Here is a 16,625-nt window from a genome sequence, read left to right as displayed (position 1 = left end):
AATACTTTCAGTTGCAGAGAAAAAATTATGAACATGAAATGATTGCTTTGCTCCAGTTATGACAACATTACCACCTGCCCCTAATGCCCTTCCTTCTGCAATTAGCTGAACATAATTGCGAAAAGCCCACGTTTTGAATGCAGTGGTAATAAATAATACTGTGTGTAGATAGCTTTGTTATCGTGGGCTGAAGATGACTAATTTAATAAAAGTAAAACACTCTCAGTGTTGATGTCAAGTTTGAATGAATATAATTAACCAGAAAGTTTGTGTAATTCAGAAGACTATCATGAATTTAACACTTACATTAAGTTTTAAAAAAATCTGCTAAACTTCTACTGGCATAATTGTCTTGATCACGCTCAAATCTGCAAACTGCATGTAGTTTGCACACAATTGTATAGTTAGAGCATAGAGAGCTGCTTGTGCCTACATTGATTTGTACTGCATTTTCCTCGAATTCCTTTCCTTCTAGGTTCTTATTTCATGTATGTTATATTTTTGTAACTTTCGGAAATAGTCATCTTTCAAATTCAACACCATACGAACAGTCGAAAATAATTAATATAAGAGGTAGAAGCGACGTGTAAAAATACATTGTAAAGTAAGTGGGTGGGGTACAAATTAAAGAGTTAAAATAAATTAAGTATAATTGTTCTGAGAAAGTGTAAATATAAACATGTGTAATGTCCCATTGGCTTGTTTAATGACATGATATCCGATATTTTAAGCAATTGTTCTGATTTTTTCAGACATTATTCAGCAGTATTATTTTCGTAATCGGTCGCCATATTAATGACGTCATTTCCGGTTCCCAGAAGAGCTACATACGTATAGATTTTGTCTTAGACAAAGGAATAATTTGGTATATGTGGCTATATTTTTCAACTACTTTCGAGCGGGATTACAAATGACAGTGGACTATAAACTTTATTTTAAAACAAAAACTTATATTTGTGCAAAATAGATGCCTGTAGTGTAAATTACAGCAGTTAAATAGGGATGTAAAACTACTGTCACACAGTTTTAAATCTTGATTATACCACATACCATACATTTGCCACTATACCATTAGCCAAAACTAATCCTTTGTTTATTCAAGATGCAATGTTCGAAAAATAATGGAAAAAAATCAGGGTCTTTTGAAGCAAATGGCGGCCATTTTGAAATAAAAAGTGGCTGAAATGACCTATAAAGTTGATAAAAAAATTTGACATTGTATCTGAGCTTAGAAGTATCATTAAAAATAAGATTATTGTGCACACATATGCATTTAAACCCTTCTTCTTTAACATTTAGAAGGTATTTGAAGCAAAAAATGGCGGCCATTTTGTTTTTCAAGATGGCCGCCATAAAAGTGACATGAAAATTTGAGGATGATACTTTCCTTTCTCATAAGAGGTTATCCTTTCATAAAAACCCACATTCAGAAAATCCAGGAAGATTTAAAAGTCATTCACCATTCACAACCCACTATAGAGTACGCATGCGCGAAAATTGTATCCCGTTGCTAAGGAAGTAGCTCTCTGTAAAAACATCTATTGCTGTTATTCACAGCGTCGAAGAGGACTTGAGGATGAATTAAACCATGCGGATGTATTGCTGGTATGTATTACCGAAACGATGCACTTGAGCAAAGATTTGGACACCTTAGGACATGGTTATAGTCTTAATGAGACAGAAAATGAAATTAATTTTAACAAATCATGCATTTTGTGTTGAAAATAGTATGCATGCGCGGATCCAACCAATTTGGAGGTTAGCCGTTTAGAAGTACAGGGTTGTCAATAACTTTTTGTTGAACAGGCTGAAATAGAAAAGTAGCCGACCAGACAGGGGTTCCGGGCATGCTGCCCCGGAACATTTTGAAATTCAGCGCTTCATTTCCTGCATTCTGGTGCATTTTAGAAGCATTTAAGAACACCTTTTCCACTGCAATTTTTATATATATAATTTATCCCTTATTTTCACATTTTTATGAGCTCACGTGTTAAATTTGGATAAAAATGATAAAATCAAGTTTTCTTGAAGGTAAAATTCTTTGTTTCTTTGAGATAATTAACATAAATACGGATTACATCGGTGTCGTATGTAGCAGCATGCCTTTTCGAAAAGACATTTTTTCTTTCCTTCTTCTCTTCTTTCCTTTTTTAGGATTTCCCAGGGGGGTCTGGACCCTTGGACCCACCGTCTGGAACCGCGCATGAGTATGTTTTGTCATTATCAAGTGTCCGAAAATGGATTCAAATCCTTGTTACTGCTGAAATTCACAGCGTCCAGGAGGGCTTGGGGATGAATTGAATTATGTGGATATATTGCTGGTATGCATGTCCAAATAATAGTGCATATAACATTGCCGGCGGATTTTTAGTTTGCCGACGGCATACGTCCTAAGAAGGCCTCATCACGAAATTAAAGCATATTTTGGTGCTTAGATACTGCTGTATTATGGACCGAAACGATGCACTTGAGCAAAAATTCGGTCACCTAAGGCCATCGTTGGTCTCTTAATAAGGTACTAAATGAAATAAGTTTTAACAGTTTATGCATTCTGTGCAAACCAAGAACGGTGCAATGTGTTGCAGTAATACTTAGGGAACATTTTGAAATCTTTATGTGTCCATCAATCTTAAACGTAATGTATCTCTGCGTATGATTAAGCTACCATCATTATTCTACATAATTGATAAGTATGTCATGACCGTCCATTATGTTCCGAAATAGCCTCGAATATATTACACTTTTATAGTAGATTTTCCAACCGCTAATAAATGTTTACATTTCGTTACCACACAGTAGTATATCAGTACGTTTTTGCTAGTGGTGTGAAAGTACTTGCATGTATGGCTTTCCTTAATGCATATGGACACTTCAATTGCAGCTTTATTACTTTAGTTCATGGGGACAGGTCCTAATAATGTAAAATAATATTATATTTGACCCATGTGGTGTATTAGTCTAGCTCTTTTCTGTATCAGTTAATAATGAAAATGATATTGAAAAGTAAGTGACCTTTCTGTCAGAGAAATATTGTTCTGTGGTCAGACATTCCCATTAATGTACTGATAATACCTGTAGACCTAAGATCATTGACCGAGGTTTCGGTATCTCGTATGTGTTTTTAGGTTGAAACCGCGAAGCGGTGAGGCCTATAATTACCGTATTTCAGAGCTTGCAAAAATATCAGACTAACAGTTTTCACTGAAAGACAGATTAATCCGCCATAAGGTTTTTGCCCGTTTTTTCAGGCTAATCGACAGATATTCTTATTGATATAAACTGTTTTCTGAACATTGATCTACAGTCCGTTGATATTTTCATACATATGTAAATACAATAAGGTTAAAGAAGGCGTCATTTCGCATTAAAATTATGTTTTTAGTTCTGTTGATCCATCGAGCATTTCTAAGTTGAAAAGTGATGGTGTATTCCTTTAAAACACTTCAGAAAAACCCCAGACGTGACCGAAGGGCATGAAAATATGCCGTGAAAAAAAATAGTATTATAAAGATTTCTCTTATTTAGCCTTAATACATAATGCACTCATCAGAATTAAAACAGCATATGATCTGAATTCTTTTTTGTAGTTGTATATAGATCTACATGCGATTCTTTCTACCTGTCCCGACTTCTACGCAGTGATTCAAATGGCAAGGGAGATCACTGTGTAGGAGTGAGCTATATGATAAACTGTTTTATTTCATCTAAAAATAGATTAGATTTCTGAATTACTTCCCTTTATTCTTATTTTTCCCTATTTTTGTACAGCATTTATAATGACCGATTCATATTATTTATTTATTTTTTACATTTTATTTTATCTTTTAATAATTTTTTCACGATTTATGTAAACTTAAGTCAAAATATTTGTTTAAGATTTCCTATTTTTAAGTAAGTATAACTGTAGTATATAAATTGCTACATTATTCCATTGTAACATGGAACTTCTCCAGCCCGCCAGTGAGTGCACGTCTCGAGAAGGCACAGGGCATTGACAGAACTAGGTCATTGGCATTTTTCTGTCAATGTCCTGACTGAAGCTGGCGGGAGTGGTCCTAAAAGGGACTGTTTGTGACAAGGAGCTACGTACTTGGCTGACGGCTTGCTGTTCAGACGGCCTGCAGAATATAGACGGCATGCAGAGAAGCCCCCGAGCTGCTCAAACTCCACGCTCAACGTGGGGGGAGAGCGGGGAGGGGCACAACACCCACAGCGGAGGAGCGGCGGAGGATTCCAGCGACAGCGGCTTACAGCACTTACCGCCCTTTTAAGGGTGCCTTCGAACAACCACGTCTCTTTACGGGTCTCTGTCGTTTGGGTCTCATTGGCCGTGACAGTGATTCACTTTTGGCATCAAAATTATTTTTCTTTGGCATATACTCTACGGGAATTGCGTAGAGGTAAATTTTCACCACTTTGGCTTCAAAAATTTATCTTTAACGGCATGCCTGGTGACGTGCCGGGGGTCTATACTCTACATAGCTTAAATGCTATACTGTGCCCGAAAGGGCGGATGGACCCTGATTAAACATAAATAACAACAAAAACATTGTAACATGGAAAGCCACACGCTAAAGATCAAGCAAATGGTCGTGCTGCATGTGCACGTCTGGTTAAATTACATATTGGTCTCAATATTTAATGTAAAATAGACTTATTTTACTACTTACAAGATAAATAATTGAAATTCCTTGTAAATCCTGAATATGTCTAGATATTAGCGGTACTTGAACTATGACTTTTAACGACATTACGTCATTTCCGGATTTGTATTTTAATTGTTGTTGAATTGAAAAATTTACATGAAAGTTGTCATTAAGGCCGAAACGTTAATAAAACAGAGTAAAAGCTACAGAGTCTTTAAAATAGATTATCAAGCAAAATAGAATCAAAGCAGTACATAATGAGAATTTATAGTCGGTTAAAAAGCTCATCAGGGCTTATGTTACTTGTAATTGTCTTTCCGACTCAATAAATCTTATCTTATCTTATCTTAGAATATCAAATGTGGGTGTTTGCATGATATGAAGTTTCTCGATGTTGGCGTACATATGTGTCCCCGATTAATGAAACTGTTTGATTTCATTTATTATAATAAGCAAAATTGAATCAAAGCATAGCAAGGGGGCATTTGCGTCTTCTCCCGACGATATTCATGTGTATAGTTCTTTTTCTTATCTCAAAACTGCGCGGAAGTCGAAACAGCAGGATCTTGGGGTAGATAGCTTCTAGCTTGGTGGACCCTACTGACTTCTACTGTTGTTTTGGCAGGGTCGGTCGTTTGTAGAAACTTTTTTAACAATGTAGCGGAGTTTAATGACAACAGCCCATGAATTAAAGAAGTGGGGTTGCAACATTTTTAATGTTTTGTGTCACGATTAAGTCGTGACATCAGTACATTTTATTATTTCTAGGGTCAGCTAAACAAGAAGTTGATTTCGCAGAAATATGTAGAATTATATAACCCGTGCTCTAAGAATTGTGAAAATTGGTGTATTATGTGATATCGTGTTAAATTTTGAAAAATAATTAGATTTTTCTATACTACTCGATACTTTGAACCTAGCTACATATAAATACTTTTAAAAGTATGTCTTCTAGCTTATAGAATAAGTTAAGAATAAGAGAATGGACCCATGATCCTTATTTGTCAAAACATTTTTCTATATATCTGAAAATTGTGTTTTGATTTGTGGAAGTCGACACAATGGCTCTTCTTAATAAGTAGCCTTATTTTTTAATACATAACGATTTGTCAAGAAAACATTCACTCAAACATTATATGTACAATAGACTGGTGAACATAGAAAGTAGTATTGATTAGGTCAAGAATGTATATTATTTGTTGTTGCCCGCTGCCAACTGTAGATTTGTTCTTTAGTTTTCAAAACGCTATAACATACTGTAATCCAAAGGCCGACACGCAGAGGTACATCCAAGATGATATACATGTGTAGCTTTTGAATTCTAAACCTTTCTAGAACAGTTCTCACTTATATGCCAATCCTGCTAGAACAAATCATAATTCTCGTTTAGTTTATCTATTTAGCCTCACAATTTAGCAATTGTACAAAAAACTTGAAACCTAGCAAACATTTGATAGTCATGGGAGGTGAGCAAATTTAAAATCTTGGCGATCTGATTACTTGGAGAATGATCTTGGGTTTAACTTTTGTTGTGTTGAATTCTTGGAGTTGAACTTTTCTGGGTGCTATGCCTGCAGTAAGTGCATTCTGGTACTGTACGATGTGCATTGCCTGTAGTCGTCTTATTTTACGATATTATTTTCATATCCTTCGAATTTACGCTTGATAATTCTTTTGTTTTTCGACACAATTTAGCAATTCTTGGAAATATACTTCAACTTACAAGTATAGAAAAAAAATCTTGACAAATAGCAAACATAAATAATATTGGAGTTGAAGTACTGGAGATCTAATTACTTGGAGAATAGCGTTTGATACCCTGGTGTGCAGTAGGACCACAATGACACTTTTGTTTGTTTTATCTTTCTTGAATGATAAGCGCAGTTTGGAAACAAGGGGAGCGCATTTATGTACACAATGACTTTGTAGTTATTGTTGAATAAACATGGTTTGGAAACGCTAATATGGTATAGGTAGACATCAGGAAATACAAACTTTACTTTCATTTTACCAAACAGCTTCGGCTAACTTTTTGAAGCATATAACGTAGCTTAAGACATCAGCCGACATTCTTCCTTACAATCAAGCATAAATAAAGCTGATATTTGACATGAAAATAGCCTTTATTAGTCGGGAAAAATCTATTAATATGGACTAAATTCGAGTAGACCATGGTGGCATATCCGGCGAATAACTACCTTCATACCTTAAATACCAGCTCCTGTTAAAGTGAAGGTTACATACACACTTCTTACTAGTTCTATAAATAAACGTCGGACTTCAATATTTTACGATTTTGACATTTCATATAGTCCGACATTTTATCGAAGTTATAAATTTCCCGGTAGAGCTTTCCGCAAAATATCTTGCGGAAGGTTTTACAAGTTCACGGTTTTAGTGACTAAAACGTGATAGGTAATTACCAACAACGGACAAAGAAACCTATTTTACACATCCATTGAACATACTGTCTTACTGAAATTAGCGAAGACCTGTCCTCACTTTGAAAGTGAAATTTACATCCATTCTCTTTTGCAACACATGAAACTGTCAAATTTTATTTATTATAAAGAATGATTTTAGACGAAAAATATTCTCATGGTCGGGTTTTATAAAAAAAATGCGGCCCGTTACTAAGGTATTGTCTTTGTAGTACGAATATGATTATAATCCATGGGTGTTACCAGCATTTATTGGTTGTGTTAAATTAAAAGTTATTTCATTAAGTTGTAAGTTCATATAAAAGCAGTTTAAAAGGCTAGTCTACATGCATTCGGCGGTACAAGTGCGTTAAATAATGGCCGCAGATTTTTTTACTAGTGCCGTAGGTAAAACGTATTTGTTTTCGTCTAAGCATGTATAATTGATTCTAAATATTTTTTCAGTGTTGTATTGTTCATGATATTTAATTAAATTATGCTAGAATAGTCTGTGTAATGTGTCGGGGAAATAATTGGTGGTGCAGTTTAAATTACGGTAAACCAATATATCACGTGTTTGAGAGTTTTCCTACGTTACACTTTAATAAAATAAGGTTGAACTTTTTGCTATGTAAATGGCTGTCATTCAATTGAACTTGACACAGGGACATGTTGAACGTCCAAATATTAAAAGGCGCCCTGTGTAAGTTTATTGCTATTGAACTATCTTTTTACCAGAACAACATGTTTTTCCTCAGATTATAAATCGAAAGGTTTCAACCTTTCTGTGCTTTCAGCGCTTTGATTACATAAGGGAATGGCATTGTTTATTTAATATTACCGGCTAGGCCTTGTTATAATATTTAAGATGTGAAAAGCTCCAAATGAGAACGTTATGAACAGTTCAAGTACATGGTCGAAACTGGCAGGTATTTTGTTTCATGGCACTCATTAAACAAAATGGCGGATTTAATTTATTTCTTGAACTGTATATGCTCAATTCTGTAAAATAATTTATCTAGATCTGCTTAATTTTTTTAGACAAGAACAAAAGAGTTTATCATGTATTGCATCTTAAACCCAAGAAACTTAGCAATGCAACAATTGAGACCAAAAAAAAGTTTATACTTTTTTGAAAAGAATATTTCTTATCCTACCTAAAAACAATTTCTTGAGCGTCAAGGCTGTGCGTACACATGCGTTTGTCAAAGGGGTGGTTACACTCGCTTCTAAAAATATTAGGAGGTAGGGTAAAGTTCACATCTACCAGTTTGATTTCAGTAACTATCTGATTGTCAGTAAATGTATATATGCGAAACAAGTTCGCAATAGAGAGAGTGAATGTCAAACCTGATCCAATGTATTTAAGGTCAAAGGTCATATCACAAAAATTGGCAATTTGAAATATTTCGTTGTTCAAAAATACTTTGTTATCACAGGTCACTAATCTTTATTTATGTAAAGTGTACATATCAGACAAAGTCAGCAATGCAGATCTTATCGCAGAATGTCAAGGTCAGTCCTGATAATTACAGGTGTAAGTTAATTTTGTTGCAAAAATATAAGAATAAATAACATGCAATACACTTTTAATTTCCTATATGCATATTAGTTTCTATTTTAAATTATAGAAACAAGAACGTTCGCAAGTTACGCCTTTTTAGCCTAAACCCACCCATTTACTACTCATATTTTTAAAGTTATCACAGCGCATTCCATGGGCAACTTCGAGGAGATTGCAAGTTAAATCTCATGACGACGTGACGTATGCAGGCAATCGCAATCACGTTGTGACCTACGACTTCGGCGTTAAATTGGTATGTACAACAGATCTGTATATAGCTTCAGCTAAGGAAAACGCATTCGGACTACAAATGTAGAGATTATATTGCGCTATTAATTTTTATGCTATTGAAATTATTACATCTACAAGAGATGTAAAATGTTTTAATAATTGTCTGTTACAAATCTTTAATAGATTGGCTATGCATGTATGTTCCATGTAAATTGATTATTTTATGTATGTAAACATGTATAGAACGGACAATAAACTTTGTAAACTATTCACACCCGTCAACGTTTTAATTGACGTCAATGGAGAAAAAAGTTTTTTATAATGTTGTATCAAATTTATCCACAGACATTACCGCAACATTAAATTCAAAATGCTTTTGGAGTCGTGCGGCACTCCATCTTGAATGTTGAGACGGGGGTGAGTGTCATGGCTGGAATATGGGTATTGTACCCGGAAAGTACTTGTGATTTAATTTTTTTGTATCGAAACATTGCACAGTTGCCTTAAGTTTTGGTTTAAAATGCCATATCTAGAGAAAATCCATTCTCTTTCGTCAGAGGTTCCCATGGTATGCGAGAATGGAGGAAACTATGCGTTGTCACCGTTACGTGAACGATATATACTGTCACAAGAATATTAAGCAAATATCGTTTTGTATGCGATTGAGCTGCTAGATTTTATTGTTTCATAAGCGTTTTGTTAAAATGGTGAAATATTCACAAACAATTTCTAGTAAACATAGAGAACATGTTATGCAATTTTTTGTGATCTACGCATAAGAATATTACATCGTGTTGTTACGTTTGAAGACGAGCCTATTTATCAAACATTTCCGTTCTTTTTCTATTTACAGGATTTAAGAACGGGTTTAGCAACATGTGAATAGAAGAACTTAAGGTCACCTATATTTTGTGAACACAGACACACTGAAGAGCTATATCTGTAAGAAATTATGCAGGCACAATATACATGTACTTATATTTGTGTTTCTTTTAGGTGCTATGTCGGTTTTTAGCTCACCTGAGCACAAAGTGCTCAGGGTGAGGTATTGTGATCGCTCACCGTCCGGCGTCCGTCCGTCCGTTGTACGTCCGTCCACACTTTCCTTTAAACAACATCTCCTCCTAAACCAACAGGCCAATTTTGATGAAACTTCACAGGGATGTTCCTTGGATGGCCCCCTTTCAAAATTGTTCAAAGAATTGAATTCCATGCAGAACACTGGTTGCCATGGCAACCGAAAGGAAAAACTTTAAAAATCTTCTTCTCAAAAACCAGAAGCCCTAGAGCTTAGATATTTGGTGTGAAGCATTGCCTAGTGGACCTCTACCAAGTTTGTTCAAATCATGACCCCGGGGTCAAAATTGACCCCGCCCCAGGGGTCACTTGATTTTAAATAGGAAAATCTTAAAAAATCTTCTTCTCAAAAACCAGAAGCCTTAGAGCTTAGATATTTGACATGTAGCATTGCCTAGTGGACCTCTACTAAAATTGTTCAAATCATGACCCCGGGGTCAAAATTGACCCCGCCCCAGGGGTCACTTGATTTTACATATGAAAATCTTCAAAAAATTTCTAAAAATAAACCAGAAGGCCTAGAGCTTAGATATTTCACATGTAGCATTGCCTAATGGACCTCTACAAAATTTGTTCAAATCATGGCCCCCGGGGTCAAAATTGACCCCGCCCCAGGGGTCACTTGATTTTACATAGGAAAATATTTAAAAAATCTTCTTCTCAAAAACCAGAAGCCCTAGAGCTTAGATATTTGACATGTAGCATTGCCTAGTGGACCTCTACTAAAGTTGTTCAAATTATGACCCGGGGATCAAAATTGACCCCGCCCTAGGGGTCACTTGACTTTACATAGGAAAATCTTCAAAAGTTTTCTAAAAATAAACCAGAAGGCCTAGAGCTTAGATATTTCACATGTAGCATGACCTAGTGGACCTCTACAAAATTTGTTCATATCATGACCCCCTGGGTCAAAATTGACCCCGCCCCAGGGGTCACTTGATTTTACATAGGAAAATCTTCAAAAAATTTCTAAAAATAAACTAGAAGGCCTAGAGACTAGATATTTGACATGTGGCATTGCCTAGTGGACCTCTACAAAATTTGTTCAAACCTTGTCCCCCGGGGTCAAAATTGACTCCGCCCTAGGTGTCACTTGATTTTACATAGGAAAATCTTAGAAAAAAAATCTAAAAATAAACCAGAAGGCCTAGATCTTAGATATTTGACATGTAGCATTGCCTGTTAGACTTTTACAAAATTTATTCAAATCATGACCCCTGGGGTCAAATTGACCCTGCCCCATGGGGTTACTTGATTGTACATAGAAAAATCTTCAAAATTTTCTAAAAATAAACCAGAAGAGCTTAGATATTTGACATGTAGCATTGCCTAGTGGACCTCTACAAAAAGTTTTCAAATCTTGTTTTTAAAGTTACTTAAAGAAAATTTCAACTATATTTTCTCATAATTCTTTTGATTGATTTCTATTATGATCTTTTGACCTTGTAGACTTGTCCTTAAGTGCAATGATAACAGGTGAGCGATATAGGGCCATCATTGCCCTCTTGTTAACAATATTTCAGTTACATATTAGGGGGCAGCTCCCTGCAAATGTACATGCCGTTTTTCAACAGTATATTTTAGTGATGTAACGACGGGCAATTAACTTATCAGTGTTCGTGGATTCAATACCAGTAACCCGTGCTCTACAAATATAACTGCCAGCTTTTCAAAATGAATCCGAGACGGGGGACGCAATGACTTGAGACACAAAGTTTTGTTCATATCACCACGGACAACATAGAATTATACTCCCCAATCGAGGATTGACCGCAGGACCTCTTGATCCGCAAGGGTCGTGGGTTCGACCCCGGGCGAGGCATATCAAACAATAACTGTTTAAGTGAAATCTAAATATTTGGCAGACTTAGCGCTGCATGACTGTGCAAAAGCTGGCCTTGTGCAAATATTCGACAAACTGGAGTGCATTAAAGAACTTTAGTTTGAATGTTGAAATTTCATAAATAATATAGCACACTGTTTCCTGTCGGAACTTTCGTAAATTTACCGTTAATTAATAAAAAGTCCCGACAAAATGTGACTGGCGATTTCCGTAGTTTTGTTAATTAGATTGCCGTCTGAAAGCTCTAAGGAATTAAAAGTTCTTATCTCTAAGCGCTTCGATAATTTGTGTTCAAGGTGCAGACATTACTTCCTGTTTGCGTGTTTTGTCCAAAGATTTACAATTTAGTTAATATGAGCAGAGGTCAGCTGGCTCTTAGGGCTGTTTCATTTCCTGGTTTAACTTGTCTGAAATATAGATAATGATAAAGACGATTTCTTGACTCTAACATGCGCGGAATATCAAGGTTTCACTGTATATATAGCGTTAATTTAGTTTAACAAATATTAATTTCGAAATAAATGATAGAGAAAATGCTTATATTCAATACTTCGATCCTTTGTGATTTTTTATTTTGTAGTATTCGTTTCAAAATGTCTAAAATTTTAAACATTTGACATTTGTGTAATTTTGTTGTGGAAAACAGCTTAAACAATTTAGCTACTAGTATCTTACGTGTTTTTGTCTTATATCTCTAAATATCTTAGAAACTTGGTCGTCTTCGAAATCCACTATTCGTTCCTACGAGGGCCTACATTTATAAAACAGACCAGTTTCAAAACTGCAGCATCTGATTGGTTTTTTTTTCAGAGTTCACTTTTGAAATTGACCAATAGCAATGTACCATTCTGAGACTCTTCTCCAACCTCAGGTTTGTCGTGATTCCCTGGTTCGTCTTTCATGTTCACATGCTACTTATCTCAACCTTTATAAGTTTCAAATGGAAATTTCATACATCAGTTGTGTTTCCGGTCCTTGCTTTTTATGCTTGTTAATGTGTCTTTAGAAAATGATACGAATGGTTCATAAATTATCCCTTGTCCGTTATTTTGTACGACTTGGAAATAGTGTGTCTCGAACGACTTATATATTCTTTGTCGGAAATAGTTCAAATTGTCACCAAAGACCAACATGAATATACCATATGTGTCAAAGCATGTAAAAGGGTCATTCGAAAAATACGTTAAATTGATATGAAAATACTGGCATTTTACTGATTTAAAAAAAAATCCTTATTTTTATTATCTGGTGTGGTAAGCAAAATTGCCGTAAGTTATTCATTATGCTATTAATTGTCATATATCTTCATACATGTAATACAGAATATATCTCTTTATTGCACCATAGTAATTTAAATGTTTTAAATTCTACAAGTTAACCTAAATCCACGGGAATACGAGAAACTCTTGGTCCATTTCTGAAGTTAGAGGTGGTATCAAATACTGTATCAAAACAATTAATTGGGATAATTCCTGTAACATCTCATGGCTCCATCTGAAAGACAAGTGAATTTTTTACAACATTACACCAAAATACTGTTTATGAAATGGTCAATCTGTTATTGGGAACAAAACAACCCCTTAGGCCCCTGAGAATATGAGAAAACACCATATACTGTATAATGTCATTCTTATTGCTAGCTAAGACCCACTACAATGGTTATCAGTTACTCTAAGATGCGTATAACAGAAACAATGTTGTATATTCCGTATTTATTGGACATCCCCCGTATGTCTAATGCAAACAACCAGAGGTGGGTCTGTTTTATTACATCTTATTAATGTTTTTTCGTCTGCAAAGAAAGTAGAATAGTCGGAAATCATTTTTTTTTATAATTCTTCGTAAATTGCTTATTCGATATAACTGCCAAGTTGCAGACAGCTGAAATGGAGAAGGTAATTTCACGGATTATTTTTTGCTTTATCTAGTATGTTAATAACGAGATCACGAAAAACTATTTCTGCTATTATTGCGCAAAAATGTATTTTATCCTATTTTAATGTGTCAGTGTTACTGTCAAAGTAAAATATCAAGAAAACTAAACATTATATATGGTTTTTATACAGATGCTATTTAACAAGCATTTGTGTTTTCAGTTAGAATTTTATTTAACAGTATAATAAGTTATATGCGGCGTTAACCAGTTAAATCCTGTATTTCCTTGTCTCCAAACAAGATGACAATTTGTTCACAGAAATAAAAGTGTCTTTTCAAATGCAAATCATCTACGATACGGGTTATACACTTAGACCCTTGGGAAAATACTTTTGACTGATATATAATTCACTTATGACGTCTGAAAGAACTTCTTGAACATCTTTTTACTTTTTGACTTTAGCCAAGCAAACATATAAACATAACTCCTTGTACAGCTATTCTGTAATAGTTCATTCATAATTCAGTGACTCGTTGTATAAATAAAGGCACTGGTTGAAACTAAAGTCTGGAATAAAAATGTGGAAGGGACATATTGAGTACAGTAACATATGGTTTGACGGTTTCACGACAAACAGTTTATGACATTGCAGCCATTGCGAAGAAACGAGAGCCACCATTTCCATTTTCTGTAATTTCACCATGCACTAGAAAGAAACTGGATGATAATGTTTTTTACAAAGTAGTTTCATCTGAGATGTTGTGGATTTTTTGCCATGCCTGTATCGCACGGGGCACGGAAGGGCCTAATGATCCGGCCTGGTAGAATCACAAAAGCTGAAAACATCCCCGATCAAGCTAGTGTTATAATTACCTTTTATTATATATACCTTCAAATGCTTGGTGTTTTATTTTCAGCCAGAACAGAACTGACTATTATCACCTCTGAAACATCACCAGGTAAAGAACTTCAGGCAAAGTCAAACTATGATACGGAAGTGCATTTCCGACTATAAATCTATACAAAACTATATGAGCCGCGCCATGAGAAAACCAACATAGTGGGTTTGCGACCAGCATGGATCCAGACCAGCCTGCGCATCCGCGCAGTCTGGTCAGGATTCATGCTGTTCGCTATCAGTTTCTCTAATTGCAATAGGCTTTGAAAGCGAACAGCATGGATCCTGACCAGATTGCGCGGATGCGCAGGCTGGTCTGGATCAATGCTGGTCGCAAACCCACTATGTTAGTTTTCTCATGGCGCGGCTCATATATAAATCCGTATTAAACACTATATCATATATAGTGAACTTTTTTTGATTTTAATTTAATTTTTGGCGGTTGGGAAAACGTTGAACCAACTTTAAATTTCAGTCAGAGATATCTCTGCATTGGCCCAATACTGATTTTCAGGGAAAGACTTACACAGAGAAAACATCGTTGGCCTAACGTTGGCCCATTAGAAGTAATAATATAATAGTTATATAGTTTACAGGTCACTGTTTTATCACAAGCCCCTACAGGTAAACACGTTGTGTAGGTGTAACATGCACTATTTAATTAATAATTAAATACTTTTCTGCACCAATTCGTAATCTGATAGTTTGGACTAATTAAACTTAATATTTATCTGCAGGCGTAATGATATTTTGAACTATTTCAAATCTACTACCTGAAGAATTTGTGAAAAAAAAATATTGAAGAAAAAAAACTGCTATAACAAATATCTAATTTTGTACAATCATAAAATGTTTACAATAAATCTGTTGAATATTCCAGAACATGAACTCTCGTTAACCCGAGTTATGTAAGAAATCCCAGAAAATGTGGTTAATTTTACTCTCAAGGCGAGATTTCTAGCTGCATAGGCATGTGAAGTAAAGGAAACTATTATACATGTTGACAAAAACCCGGTCAACTAGCTATAATTAAACTGTAAGTAGAAGTTTTTGAATATTTTTTGATAAAGTTGTTGAATCTTATAGAGAATTTCTTTTTATAGCCTGTATGCATGTAGTATCTATGTGACTTGAACATATGTTTAATACTTTTATCTAAAACTGGTGGATGACACGAGTGTTGAGTATTTAATTCTGTAAGTAAAATAACTCATATTCTCGTTAATTTTAACATATTTTTCTCGGTTAAATACAGACAAAACTAAATTTCATACAGTTTATGTCCAGAGGTTTATGTGCATCTGTATAGTTATTGTTATCAATATGACGTAAATGGTTTAATCAACATAATGATTTTCGATTTTTACAGGGTGCTGTTCAAGGGAGTAATAATTGAGCGCCTAGCACTGTGGGGCACAGGAAAAAAAGAAAGGATAGAAAGCTGCAACATCAGTGAGAAAAGAAAACAATCAGCCAGAATTTGGACATATAATTAGTTAAAATACAGACAGTAATTCATTTTAATAGGATTTAATCAGTGACTGAAAAATGAATAGCTGGAATAAATATTTGACATGTTGTGATGAAATATCCGGTTATATTTCTTCAGGAAACTTGCAAACAAACTTTGAATAAACGTTAGATTTCTTCTTGTTAAATGTCAAACAAAATCAAAATTATTTAAATATAAAATGTGTACTAAATAATTTTAGTTTACGTCTATTTTTTTTAAATTCGTAATCGTTGGGATAGCGTTGGCATCCTTCTTTCGGCCAACAAAGAAATAGAATTGACCCAACGTAGGACCAACCATGATAGACGAAAAAATGTTGTTGGCCCAATGGAGGGCCAACGATATGTGTAGGATACCAGTAGTTGGCCCAATGGAGGGCCAACGATAAGTGTAGGAAACCAGTCGTTGGGCCAACGGTGTACCAACCGTTGGGCCAACGTTGCGCTAATTAGCAAAATGGCGTTGGGCCAACGTTGGTAATCTTCGTTTGGCCAACGAAGAGTCTGCAGTTGGCCCAACGTTGGGCCAACGTATGTCTGCTATCTGGGTTAATGATA

The sequence above is a fragment of the Mercenaria mercenaria genome, chromosome 11 (assembly GCF_021730395.1).
Source record: "Mercenaria mercenaria strain notata chromosome 11, MADL_Memer_1, whole genome shotgun sequence".
NCBI classification, from domain to species: Eukaryota; Metazoa; Mollusca; class Bivalvia; order Venerida; family Veneridae; genus Mercenaria; species Mercenaria mercenaria.
Note: the sequence above shows the minus strand (reverse complement) of the source record.